The sequence below is a fragment of the Balearica regulorum genome, chromosome 11 (genome assembly GCF_011004875.1).
Source record: "Balearica regulorum gibbericeps isolate bBalReg1 chromosome 11, bBalReg1.pri, whole genome shotgun sequence".
Lineage (NCBI taxonomy): Eukaryota > Metazoa > Chordata > Aves > Gruiformes > Gruidae > Balearica > Balearica regulorum.
Genome location: NC_046194.1, coordinates 20,866,240 through 20,879,917, shown reverse-complemented (window position 1 = coordinate 20,879,917; position 13,678 = coordinate 20,866,240). Strand labels below are relative to the sequence as shown.

At 47.2% G+C, this 13,678-nt stretch overlaps 1 protein-coding gene across 3 annotated transcripts in view; it reads left to right on the top strand.

The window, feature by feature from the left end:
* Positions 1–8,277: 8,277 nt before the first annotated feature.
* CAPN6 (calpain 6) overlaps positions 8,278–13,678 on the top strand; it is a 59,264-nt gene continuing 53,863 nt past the window's right edge. The window contains exon 1 of one of the 3 annotated variants that reach the window (XM_010297870.2): positions 8,278–8,461. The gene's annotated coding sequence lies outside the window, so the exon portion shown is untranslated. Of the gene's footprint in view, positions 8,462–12,991; positions 13,035–13,678 lie in introns of those variants that run through there. The other 2 variants (XM_075763620.1, XM_075763621.1) reach the window with 2 other exon arrangements.

Genomic DNA, 13,678 nt, shown 5'->3' with positions numbered 1-13,678 from the left:
AAAGCAGGAAAGATCGTGTGAAATACGTTTACCTTTGGACGGTATAAGCAGCGATCAGGAACACAGTTACAGTGATGCGCTCATGGCCCGCGGGATAATCGGAGCCTGAAAAGCCTCCAGGGAAGCACATCTCACTGGTGCTGACCCGCAGTGACGTCCCCTCCCTGCTCCTGCCCAAACTCCAGTGTCTAGGCCACCAGCTACAGCTGGGTTTTGAAGTGATTTGTCATGGTGAAGAAGCACCTTCTCCAGAGGACAGGGAAGCACCATCTCTCTCCTGCTTTGCTCAGGACAGAGTCCGCCACCCAGGCCACCAGTGTGGTGCAAGGTGGTGGCAAATGCGAGAGCCAGTAAAGGATGCTAAATAAGTAAAATCTGCTGCTTGCTTGTGCTGGAAACCAATTTATTTTAAGCATAGGTCTCCCCACAGTTGGTGCACCCAAACGAGCGTTGGCAGTCAAACAGCTGTTTGGAAAAGATTTGAGTTGTTTCTTCTGACAACTGCACTCCAGCCACGATGCATGTGTCATCTTCTAATTTAAGTGCTCAGAGTGTGCTTTTAGCACCCACATACAGTCATGGGAAGTGCCGTTAAGCTGGTTAAACCTCTATTCATTCTATTCACCGTGAGAGAGTGACAGCCAGGGAGGCAACCAGAGCTGAGGAGAAAAAGGTTATTTCTGAAGGTCCCTGGCAACACGTCAGTTCGGTGACACGGGCTGCCACTCACAGCACTGAGGGTTCACAGCAGGATCACTGGAAATGATGTTGAGCATCTGTGTTCAGATCTTGGTCTTCCTGAGCCCAGGGCAACAAATCATGAGTTTGATCACTTTCTCAGGTGTATCCTTTTGCCGTATGTCATAAAATCTTGCCATTTAAAAAGTTTCTCTCAGAGGTTGTCACCACAGGCTGGCTGCTTGCTGCTCTCTAGGCAACACATCAGTCAGGGTTTGTCCACTTTCTAAAGCAGAGATGTCCACATGGATGCGAGCATTCATAACCATGGGGAGATCCTCTGGAGAGCTGCGAAAACACGTTGATGCTCTAAACACCCCAGTGGCACCGCTTTAATTATAACAGTGCTTCATCAGTCCCGTTAGGCTGACCTGCATCTTTAGTTGCCTTAACAGCATATGAATATCTGGACATAGGAGACATGACCAAGAGCCTGCGTACATCATACAGTGTGACATGGTGCAGGGGTCTGAGCCGTGCAGCGCTGCAGCACTAGCTTGGGTCCTGAAGGCAGTGCGGCTCCTTGCAGAGCTGGTTGCTGTAGCACTGCACTGATGTGACCTCGGTGCCTTGGGGACGCACGGTAGGGTCACAGCGAGACTCATGAGGCTCTGGGAAGAGAGCGCTAGAGCAACCAGAAAGACCTTCTTCCCACAAGCAATGTGATCTCCTCCGGTTTTCAATTGCTGGTGGAACAGGGGAACTCAATTGCTCTTTCTGGGGACAGGCGGGGGACAAAGATGTCATTCTCTGACATGTGTGGCCCCAGCTTTGCTGAAAAATAAGGCAGCAAAGCCAACCCAGGCTTGTATTAGCACAATACAGCCGCCGGACTGTAATAAGCAGAAAAATTCCCACTGAAGAGGCACACACAGCCAAATCCGTAATCAGCCTTAAATTATGATTCTTGCTCTACTGCCTAGAAAGGTGACCAGCATCTACAGCAGGATGCAGCAATAAAACCTTGATTTTAAATTAACAGATTACCAGCCTGGCCTTTGGAGAAGAATGCACTTGTGCACCCAGGAAAGAAAATCTTTGGAAGCCGCTGTTCTGTCACAAATTGTTCATGCTTTAATTAAGAAGTCCTCATCAGGGAAGAAGATAACTATGAGATACGTGAGGGGAGGAACACACTTGATCTATAATGAAATCAACTCTCAAATGAGGTCGCCCACCCATATACTACTGTGCACATGTAGCAGGAAGATGAGCCAAATGCAGTGAGACGAGGCCAAGCTTTTGTAGCTCTGCAAATGAATAGGTTGTCCTCTGGGTGGGGAGGGGAACTAAAAGGGGAGGCAGTGCAGTTACGTGCTGAAGAACTTGAAAATAAGGGCAAATGTGTCCTCCCGTGCCCTCCTCATAGCTCCTTTTAAAGGGCAATTTCCTTATGCTAGGGCTCGTGACAAAGTACTGCGGCACAGGCTCCCAGGCACACACGGGCAAGTACAGCATCCCCTCATGGCTTATTCCATTAAAGCAGAAATGGAAAATCACCTTTCTGTCCCCTTGACACAGATTTAGGCACAGGAAAACAACCCTGCCCTTAATATCCTTAAATCTTTAAATCTAAATCGCTCAAGATACTCTGCTGCCGGTCAGAAAAGTAGATCAGCTCTGACTTTTAAAAATGTCAGGCAATAGCATTAGGAAAAGAGTAATTAGACCAGTAGGCTACAACTCAGGAGAGCTGGTTTCAACTCCTGATGTGGCCGCAGGTGTCTGTGTGACCTGGGGAGTCACCTAGGGCCACAGCCAAAACACAGGGCAGGTGCCCAAAGCGAGCTTAGACTCTCTTTAGCTTTTAGGTGCCAGCAGGAAGGATAATCACTACTCCAGACTCTGCACAAAGAGTTTCACACATGAAGTCAGAAGAGCTGCTAGGAGTTACCAGCATGTTCCTGCAGCAGCAGCGGCATCCCGCAGGCCATGAGTGATGGAGCAGATGTGACCGAATCCCCTCCCAACTCCTCCTGATGTTAAGCAAGGCTTTGATTTAAGCCTGTTTCAGATGGGGACCACTGCTCAGATGGAGAGGGAAAAACGGTTCAGCCTGTGAGGTTTTCTCATGACCCTAAGACAGGAACGGCTTTATCCAAATCCACTGAGAAACAGGAGTGCTACAGGCAATGTTTTAAATATTTAATGTTTACACAACACTCAGAATACAAAAGGCAATTCAAAGAGAAGGAAACTCCTGTCTTCTGTAAGCTCCTTGGGGAGATTTCTCTTCATGTGTGTTTTTCAGCATGATTGACGTCTGCCTACACATATGGTAGATGACAGCATATCACGTTTCCTCTGTGCCTCTAAGAACATCTGTCTCGCTGCCTTTCTGCAGGGCCCTCGCTGCCAGCCTGAACTCCACACCCCCACGGAGAACACCTGCCGTGCCATGCGTGGGGAAAAACCTGCCTTGCCCACGGGACCACAGGAAGGCAAAATGACTTGCCCAAGGTCACAGTTGGCTGTGGAAGAAGACCCAACCTCTTCCTCCAGTGCCTGTGCCGTTTTCCTCTCACAACACTGCCGGCTCCCACGGAACATGCCCCACGCTCCATGCCCAGGCTGACGTGAACTCAAGGGCCACACGATGGGGGCTCTCCTGGCCCTTCACAAAGCAGGCAACTGCCCCTGCCCGCAGCGGCCGAGGGACCACCATGCAGAAAAGGGATCACCATGCAAAACAAGAGAACCCCTAAAGACCGGGAGCTCTCCGATTCCCCCGAAGGCACCCAGCGTTCCCCAGCACGAAGATGGCGGCGGGCGGTGCCCGGGGCGGGGCGGGGCGGGGCCGCCTCGCCCTGGCGCCAGCGGCCGCTCGCGCACTGTTGGGCGAGGCCGCCACCTAGCGGTCCGCGGCGGCGCCGCCCAGGCGAGGCCCCCGATGCGGGAGGCAGCGGTGCTGTCGTGCTCCGAGGTGAGCGTCGAGCCCTGGGAGCTCCGTCTCCCTCTCCGGGCCGCGAAGCTCTTCCAGAGCCCCGGCTGCTTGGCCACCCTAGGCAGAACGTCCTCCGTGGCTGGGGTCGGGCTAAAGGAGCAGCTGTCGAAGGGACTCCTTTTGCAACCCTGCTACCGAGCGCTCTGAGGCAGCGGGAAGGTGATGAAGCTGCAAGCAATGGACTTGCTTTACTCATAGCTGCTCAGGGTTTCCAGCCGGGCAGGTGTGGGTTGCACACAAAGCTGAAGGAAAGGCCCCTCACGCACCTTGTGCCCTCCCTCCTGCAGAGGAGACAGTTCCCACAAGGCCTTTCCTGCTCCAAGAGGAGCTGTCGGTGCGTACAACGGGCTCTGCCGCTCCTCAGGGTATGGAGGGGTTTGCAGGGTGCAGCCTTGGTGCTCCGTCAGTGAGCGGAAAGCTGGTTTTCTCACAGGGCTGAGCAACTGAGAGGGAGAGCTGGGCTCTGAGGGGCTCACAGGCAAGCCAGGTTTGTGTCTGTTCAGGGAAGTCCTGGGGCCGTTCCCTCACGCTGTGTCTGCTGTGGAGCCATGTTCCTCTGCTCCTCTTCAGGCTCCTTCCCCACCATGACCTGCCTGCCTGAAATATAACTCCTAACACCCACTTCAAACCCTGCTTCTCCAGGGAACCTGAGAGGTGGCAATGCTGCCATCTTTTTCCCTACTTCTGTTAAAATCATTGTTGTCTCTGAGTTGCAGAATTGGGCCTTTTATTTCACAAGGCTCAGAAATTTTTCTTATGATTGTGGTTAAGGTAGTTGAGGGATAAATTCTGCTCTGTATACTCAGTGGGCAAAAAGCTTCTCTGACAGCAAAGCACAGCCCCTTCTGCACCCTCTGTTTTAGGGGTTGTCTTTTTGTTACTCAGTGCTGTGCAGAAGGTTCACTGCCAGCAAACCATCAGTCTGGCACTGCTCCATTACTCCAATCATTTATGCTATGGCAGAAAGTATGAAGGAACTTATTATCAAAATCCCAAGATGCAAGGGATGAGTGATCCAGATTAAAAATGCTGTTGTTGAACAGAACCAGACCTCGGCTGGGTACACGACTCTGAAAGTTTTTTTGTTAATCTGGGTTAGTTTTCAGATTCTGCCTCTTGGGCTCCTCTTTGTACAACACTGCTTAAATTAGAAAGAGTAAACATGTAGGATTTAAGTAGAATCTCTGCTGGAAACCACCTAATGTTTTATTAACAAATTGCCCCATGAAGTTAAGTGAATAATAGATGAATGTAGCTCTGGTGGGACCTGAGAACCTGACAGTGGAGTGTGTTTGCAAGGTGATGGGCAGGTTGCAGGCCTCTGTGATAAATAGTCATGAATGAGGCAAAGCCACCTCAGCACCTTGTAGGAATAGCTCTTCTGACAGGCATGAGAACAGCTATTGGAGCAAAGCAATCTGGAACTGGACTGAACTGTGAAACCAAAAAGTCCTTTGGCATGAAGACGACCCTGCTATTGCGTCCTTCTCTGTGAAGAGAGTGTTTCCACAAGAGTAGCTCTCCTGGATCAGGGTTGGGTGGGAAGAGAGGAACAATGCTTGGTTCTAGATAGCAGGATGCTGCAGATACTGAATGAATAAATGGGGTGGCTTTGGACCATAGCCCGTTCAAATTCTGCTGTTACCACCAGCTTTGGGCATTGTTCAGGCTTGTTACAATCTTGCTGGTGGTTGCCTTTGTCAGAACTCAGAGATGTGGCAGCCCCAGCAGAGGTGAACCAGATGCCAATGGGAAATGCGCCACATTTACTGCTTGGGATGAAGGGTCAAGTTGCTCCCAAAGGAACAGCTTCTTGTCTGATCACTACAGTTCATTTATTTTAGTAGCCACAATTAACACTGATCATCCTTATTTGGGACACCTCTTAACCACTTTAATAACTGTTCAGAAGTGCTGCCTGTTGCCTTGGTAAGCCCATGGCTGTTCTGTCTCTCCTGCTATGTAACCTTCCCCTGACAGCCCTGTGCAGGAAGGCAGAGCCAGAGGATGCTGCCTGGGTCAAAACAGCCCCTTGGAGTCTCTGGCAGCCCAGAGCTGTGTCCTCTCTGCAGGTGAGAGTGGTTCTGCGTTAGCACAGCTGGCAAAGCACTGTTTAGGCCATGTGCTGCAGGGAGGTGAGGAGTGGTTCCTGGGGCTGGACTTGAGGACTGAGGGGTGTTGGAGTTGCTTGTGGATGCAGGGTTGTGCAGATGGTGAGGTGTCCCCTTGTAGGGGACGGCATGTGTTTGTGGAGGTGTGGATGGGTTCTGAGCATAGGGCAGAGCTAGGTGCTGAAAGTATGGATGTGTGGGACCCACTGCCTTGTGAAGGAGCACATTCTGTTTACTTGTGGTGTGATGTGTCTTTACACAATGGGTCAGCCCTGGGCTCTTGTTTGCCTGCTGAGGGTGCAGGCATGAGTCAGGTTTGGAAAGCAGCAAGCCTAGAGCAGAGGACAGTGTGGTGGGTCACTGCTCTGGGGGGTGGGAGCAGGTTGTGCAAGACAGCAATGGGGAAATCAGGGACACCTGGAGGTGCAACACAGTCATTGATGTAAACCAGCCTAGAGGAGTGTGTGATGATGATGCTCAGGACACCTCTAACAGGGAGGCAAAAGGCTGCTGGGAACATCCAAGGATTCCAGGTACTGTGTTGGAAGGTTAAACCGTCCACAGTAAGTGACACCTCTTTCCAGACCACAACAGCATATGTGAGCATGTCTCTGAATGCTTTGGCATAGCCCCACTGAATTTCAAGCTTTTTTTCTGCCACGGTTCTGCAGTGAGACCAGAGCTGTCTGATTGCCCTCGGTTGCTGCGCATGTGGCTCATCTTGCTGCCCGTCTAAAGGAATTCCTGTTTCTGACAAGACTTCCAGCAGGAGCTCCTTCTCAGTCCAGACAAATTGCATACAATTCTTGAATTACGCCACCAGATTTAATACTCCTATGAAAAAGTTCTCATGGTTTTGTTCCATATTGGATCAAAGGCAGCTACTGTGAGAACACGTCTATATAAGCTGTGAATATTTATTATCAGCTTGCAAAAAGTAGAATTTTGTTGTACTCACATGGGATTTTTAATGTCCTTCCCTCAACTACACAAATGAATTACAGTGCGTGTGGTGTATATATAGGCGGAGGTCGGCTTTTTATTATGACATAAACTCTGGTCTACTTACTCAATCATGAATTGAAAACACATGGCTTTAGTATGTAGGGCTTTTTTACTCATTAAATGCTAAAACTGTAGTGGCAGTTTCCAGGGACTTTCAGTCCAAACTTCAGCATGCCTTCAAAAGGAAGTCGGGTAAATGCTTTATAGGAGAGCAAACAGTCCTGCAGAGAACCTTGCAGTACAGAAATTTATGATACCACTTAACACTTTGTGTTCAGAGTGTTTTCTGGATGTAACTCAACCCCTGAGATCCAAACTCCTTTAGGCAAATAGGAGATTTGCTGAATAGCAAGGTTTGGGAGAAGGAATGGACCTATTTGTAAACTTAGACCAGTTATGCTAAAATAAGGAGGACTAAATGGAGGAAGCAAATTGGGGAGAATATTTAAAACCAGTGGCACAAATGAAATTTTGTAATGTATTTTGAAATGGTGCTTGTTCAAAAATTGGACTACATTTACTAAAATACAAATAAAAGCCATATAACGGTAAAATAAAGATGTTGTTATCCTCAAATGAGAAAAATTTCATGTCAAATTAATCCAAATGTTTAGGATTTACCCACAATGAAATTGAGGCTGAGCAGAGTATGGAGAGAAGTTTGTTTCACCAAAACCATTTCTTAATGAGAATTAAATTTTGTCCTGTATTTTATTTTGCCAAAGCACAGAGAAATGTATTATCTTCTGAGTTCTAAACTCTGTAGTTACCCTCATGAAGCGATATATCTTCCTTTACTAGCACCAGGAGAGGAGGATAGGATGAGTGCTGGAGTGAGGATGGGCAGGCTTGTGAAGGATCAGAGATCAAGAGAGCTGGTTCACCGTGGTGCAGAGCCCAGGAGCAGCTCAGTCTCTTCTGTGGCTCTCCCAGACAGGGCTTCTTCGTCATTCGGGTTGTTTTCCCCTCCACAGGTGAAAGTAGAATGGCAAAATTAGGCAGTTCTAGACTGTGAACAGTCAGGCCAGGAGAAAGCACCTGGCAGTGTGCAAGAGCCATCCCGGAGGCTGCTACGGGCTGCCCGCAGTGCTCAGAGTCAAGGGCGCAAAGCCACCCACTGGGTTTTGCTGCATCCCCTGGTCTGCACAGCCCCATCCAGCTGTGAGTCCCACAGACGCCCTGCGCGACTCTTCTCTACGGCCTGGACGGGCCGTTATCGGAAGGAACGCGCTGAGGCAGAGGCATTGCCACTGGCTTTGTTAAAGTAAGGAACAGTGTGCAGCCTAATAAGGAATATAATATTTTTCATGGTGCACAGTAATCTGTCCTGTTTTCCATACAAAAAAAAAGTGCCTGCAACTCTTGCCAAACAGCCTTGCCTCATCTCCTTCTTTAAAAGTTCATTCACAGTCACAGCCACAATCGCAGCTAACAAACATTTTACAGGGAGTAAACAAGGCTCTGCGTTTTGGGTCAGCTCGGAAGGTTTCCTGGTGTCCCTGTGACTCGTCACTGGAAGGGTCATCCCGAAACACCACCCCCCCCGGTGAAGTGATCTTGGTACAGTCCAAAGAGTTTCAGGTTAAGAAGCCGAAGGGATCCTTGTTTGCAGGAGTCACTCTGGAGTTTGATGTGCCTCAGAGCAGGGACAGACCTCAGCCAGGTAAGTGCCAGAGGTAGCCTGTAAACTGGTATCTACTTGATTTGCACCTTTATCACCAGGATGAAAACTCTTTGTATTACTAGTAATGAGCACTTCAGCACAGTGAGAAAATGCTTTTGCCTACTGCAGTAATGTACATTTCTTTCAGAAAGTCACATCTCGACCGTACGCTAACTCTGAGCCAAGCGCTTATTGTGATTTATTGCAAAAGCATAGTTGCTCTCATTTCTTCTAGGATAACTGGTCTAACGCTAGTCTTCTCTCTACAGGCATCATTAACAGTTATACCGAATAAAGGGGCCAGACTGATAAAGTGTGATTTGACCTCAGTGCTCATGTAATTCTATTCTCCATACTGTTTCTGATCTTCCAAAATACTGTCGGTTCTTTCTGTGTATTCTTTTATTGTGAAATTCAAGTGGGTATTTTACTTTGTTTTTGTTCTTGTGAAGGAGATATTTTTATACTGTGTCTAAAATAATAGATAAGTGGATACATAAAATAATGGAGTGGCCTGATAGGGAGTTACCCATTAATTTGCACTCATGGTCTTTTTTTAAACTAAGTTTTATGAAAAGGCAGAATGGAGAGGTATTGGAATTCTGAAGAAAGTTGTTTCCTGTGGTTTCAGCACAAAAGCTTGGATTGAACAAATCAGCTGACATAGCTGTTAGCATTTTCTTTAGAGTTGTTATAGAGCTTCTGACTTGGATTAAAGTTAATTGCAATAATTGGCATCTACCATTCTAAGTTAATTGTAATAATTGGCATCTACCATTCTAAACTACTTTTTGGTGGGGTTTTTTTTTTTTTTTTTTTTTTTTTAATTCAACCCTGGAATTGTGCCTCCCAGTAGTTAGCTGCAAATCTGTCTGGTCTTGAGGCTATAGTGGAAGCTACTGAAGGTCAAGTTTTTTGAAGTATGCAGACACCTGTGCACTTTAGAAAATCCCGTCTGCCTGCATATCCTTAAAAATGAGTCCCGTAGCCACTTTGTGTCCTCACTAAAGAGAGATGTTATATTAGTTTAGCTAAAGGATCGAGCTGTACTAAGATTGGATCCTGCGCAGTATCCACTGCCCGAAACGCTACTCCTCTCACTAGAGAAACAAGATGGCAGCATAAAATGAACAAGTGGTAATTTCTATCCTTAAACAGAAATGACCACCCTGAGAATTTGCTTCTGAGTTCTCTTGAAAAGATAGCACATGCTCAGAGTGCTGGTGCATGGTTGTTTAGAAAAGCATTTTAATCTTGCATGTCAATGTAGCACGTTGATGTGCTATATATTCGTCCTTGTACCGTCACCCGGCTGCTCTAGGAGTCAGAGACCCTCGGAGTCCGGATGTGCGGAGAGTTTTGAATATCTCAGTGCTGGCTGAGATCTAGCAAGGGATTTGAACATCTGCAGTGGGGACAGAGGGAGAATGCTGGGACCTTAGAGCTAAGATTAATCTAAAAAACTTGACTCAAGCTACTGTTTAATGCCTAAACTGTTAAGTGCCACATAGACCTATAGCTCATATACTTTGTGTGCCTTTAACTTGGTATGTGCTCTGTGCAACAGAGCTGAGTTTACCCTCTCTGAGTGTGTTCTACCAGGACTTTGAGTGGTTTTGACCATGAAATCAGCATTACACCACTGAGTAATCCCACGCACAGATGTGTGTTGACTTTGCTGTTTTCAAGCTGAAAACATCACACACACCCCTGACCATCAGTCCTACAAATTCATCCTCCTTCTGATCGTGCCAGATGGAGACCTTCCCCCTTGGCCATCATCACCTGTAAGTGCAGCTTTTCTCAGCTGCTGTTTGCTCCACATCTCCAGCCCTGGCACCGTCAGTTCATGCCCCTGAACGCTGGAGCGGCTGTGGCTTCCTACAGACCAACACTCCCTTCCTGAAGGGTGAGAAGGGACTTGCATTTTGTCTTGCCAGGAACTCTCTAGAAGAGAAGTGGGAGAGAGAGAACAAACTGTGAAAAATCAGTGACGGGGTTCCTGGCAGAGCTCCTGCTCAGCTCCTGGATTTAGGGAACGGCAGGCTTGGTCCTTAACCGACACCCACCCTCCTGAGCCGTCTTGCTTGGACACAGGCTTTGCAGTACAAACTGCATTCTGGCTCCCAGCTGAAGTGCTATAGAAAGTCTCTCTGTCCCAGTGAGACCTGAAAGAAAAGCCTGGTTAAGCACCATGATGTTGCAGTACAAGTGCTGTGATTGATTTTATTGTAGTAAAGCTTTGGTTTGTAGCCAGGTGATTCTGCCAGTCCTTGATGCCGTCCATGAAAGCAAACAGATTGTGGCCAGACCTGCTCCTGGTGTCCAGTTAGTCTCTCCTGCATTTCTGCTCAGAAGTGATAGGATATGGGCAGATAATCTCAGATGAAAAATATGTGAGTTTTCCTCTCTCAATTTTAATGCTAAGAATGGCAAAACTGCACAGCAGAACAATGTTGGCACCTTCCTGTTTCTATGAGAAGACAAATGCTTGTGTCTCCTTCAGTAAGCCAATTCTTGAGCTGAGCTAGACAGAGAAACCTTGATATGCCTATTAAAGTACTGAGTTACAGAGGCAATAAAGTAGTCAAATTAATCTTATTTTGTTGAAAAATCCAAAAGCTAGATGAAGGAAGGGCTAATGCTGCAGAACCGTGGTATCCCCAGAGCACGCAATAAAACTTGGTATTTACTTAATCCAAGCAGGGAGAACATTGCCATCCAAAACAACTGAGAAGCCCTGGGACCACGATCATTAATACTGGACTGAGTGCTATTAAATTATCCTGTGCAGCAAATTTGATCCAGATTGAATATGCTCTTACTAATGTAATTGCATATCCACACAATACAGATTTAGCACTGACTTTATACTTTTATATGGGCTTATGCAGAAGAAGAGAGGATACCCAATCTAGCATAAAGACTCCCAGTGCAGTTAGTGTGTTGAACTGTTTAAAGAATGTGAATGAGTAAATTTCTCCGGTAGCGAAGCTCTGTGTTATGGGCAATGATGCTTCTGATGCATCAGTAGCAGTGGAACAGCCAAGATCATGAAACTGCAGCATATGTGAAGTGGAAGCTTTTCAACTGCTTTAAATTCCCCCACACTCTTAATTCAAATTTGCAAAGTCACTGCTTTGTAAGGTCCTGTGATCATTCTGCTCAGGAAGAGAAGGCAATAACCTTCTCCAGCTGGAGCCCTGGAAATGCCTTTAATTAGTTTTACAGAAAACCAGAGTAATTTAAAGCTTTTGGCTGCAGGGCTGCTTTTTCGAAAGCACTCACTGATTTGATTGCTCTGAAGCAAGCTACGAGTTTGGAGAAAGAGATGTTTGGGAAAATACTAAACTATGTTTGCAAACAGTTAAATACTTGAGTCCCTGTTTTGCTGTCACAGTCCAAAGAGTGGCTTTGAGGTTTGGTGATAAGTCTGTATTGAAAGAACGGAGTTTAGAGTTGGGAGGTTTTTGTGCGTTGCCAAGACAGACGCACAACTGCAGTTATAAAAGAGAAAGCCAAGACCCAGGTGTTGGTTGTTTTTATTATTGGTAAGGCTACTGTTTGCATGAAGCAAAAACAAGCTTGGTTACCTGCAAAGGGATAGTAATCTTAAAACCAACCAGGATGCCACCTGAGAGCATGGCATATGCTGTGTGTATTCTTTCTAGCATCCCTCTGTGGTCTTCCCAGAGGGGGACTCCTGGAACAGCAGGAATGTGGCCCTGAGGCTGGGGTGTCCCTGAGCTTGGGCAGTTTCATCCCAGGACCTACTTCCTGGAAGAAGCAGCTTTGTGTTCAAAACTGTGTTCAACTGTGGCCTTAAATACTGGCTAGAAATGCACTTTGCCTTTATAGTCCTGGTGCTGTGTATGGAAATTCCTTTGGCTCGTGCAATTGGAACAGAAAAGTGGGATGTGTGATAAAATGTATGTATTACAAGCCTCTTCCTTGAAGAGTTTCACCTAGAGTAGCGGGTTCACTCCAGCTGCTTGGCAGTGTTCGCCTTAGGGACTGAAAGCGCTGGGTTTTAAGGCAAAGCCAGCTCTGTGCTGTCCCGGCGTCCCTCCTGCAGGGATGGGAGTGGGAGGGATGCTTTCACATGCAAGCTAGCTCGCTGCTCAGGGGTGCAGTTGGCTTAACAGCTATAGTAACTTCTCTCCCTGACTTGTTACCCTGTGTTTTGCTTAGTTACACAGAGTAACAAAACTGGCCTGAGAAGAGATGACTTCTCCTGTTAGTTTTTGTATGCCAATAGCATGAATTTAATGGTAGTCAGGGTGTAATTTTCCCTCACACGCCTGTCTGGACTGTTAGTCAGTCTTGCTTGTTGTGGCTCTTCTATGTAGCAACTGGGGAAGAGAAAGTTTAAGACAGGAAAATGTGAGTGTAAAGAAATGCTATTGGGTAGCAGAAATAATACTTGAAGCTCATCTTAATAGTCTTGGGAAGAACCAGATTTCAAGTGAATGTTCCTTTAATTTAAGGCTGCTGGTATTTGCCACCGAGTTGAACACGATTTAGCCATACTCTTGCTGGCTCCGACAGGGGGAAGCATCTCTGGGTATTAACTGTAAGTAAAAATGAAATGCTTCTGTTTTCGCTGGCTTATCTTCACTGCTCTGCTGAAATCCTTTTCCCAATCAAAATAGGAATCTCACTGAGAGAGTGAGGGTCAGAGAAAGACTTTAAAGCTCGGTGGTTGAAAGCTGAGAGATGTGGGACCTCCCGTACTCCTGCTGATACCAAGGGGGATTGCCACGGTGCTGTAGAAACCTTGGGGTCAGCTGTGGAGCTGTTGTGCTGGGGAGCTCAGCTCAGAGGCTGGAAAAAATAAAAAGCAAAATTGTAATTGTATATGGTCAGGGAAATAAACCACAAGTATAAGAATGGCTGACCTGTAGAGCTGTTTGGCATTTTCCTCCCCCTTCCTCTGTCTTCTGTCCCTCCCCTGGAGTGGTCCCTTTCTCTCTGCAGAGCGGTAGAGGGTCTCCGAACTCTGGTATGGGATTTTTAGGACTGTACTTCTTAGCCCTCATTACGCTGTGCACAGCTCGCTCTGTATCATATGACAGCGCAGGGAGCCCTGGAAAGAGCGGCTGCCAAGCCGTGCTTCGTGTTTCCGCAGCGCTGCTGTGCGTGATGGGTGTCAGCTAAACCAGAGGTAAATCTGTTGGGTGCAGAGCAGGGGAAGTTGGGCTATTGCGTACTGTGAAC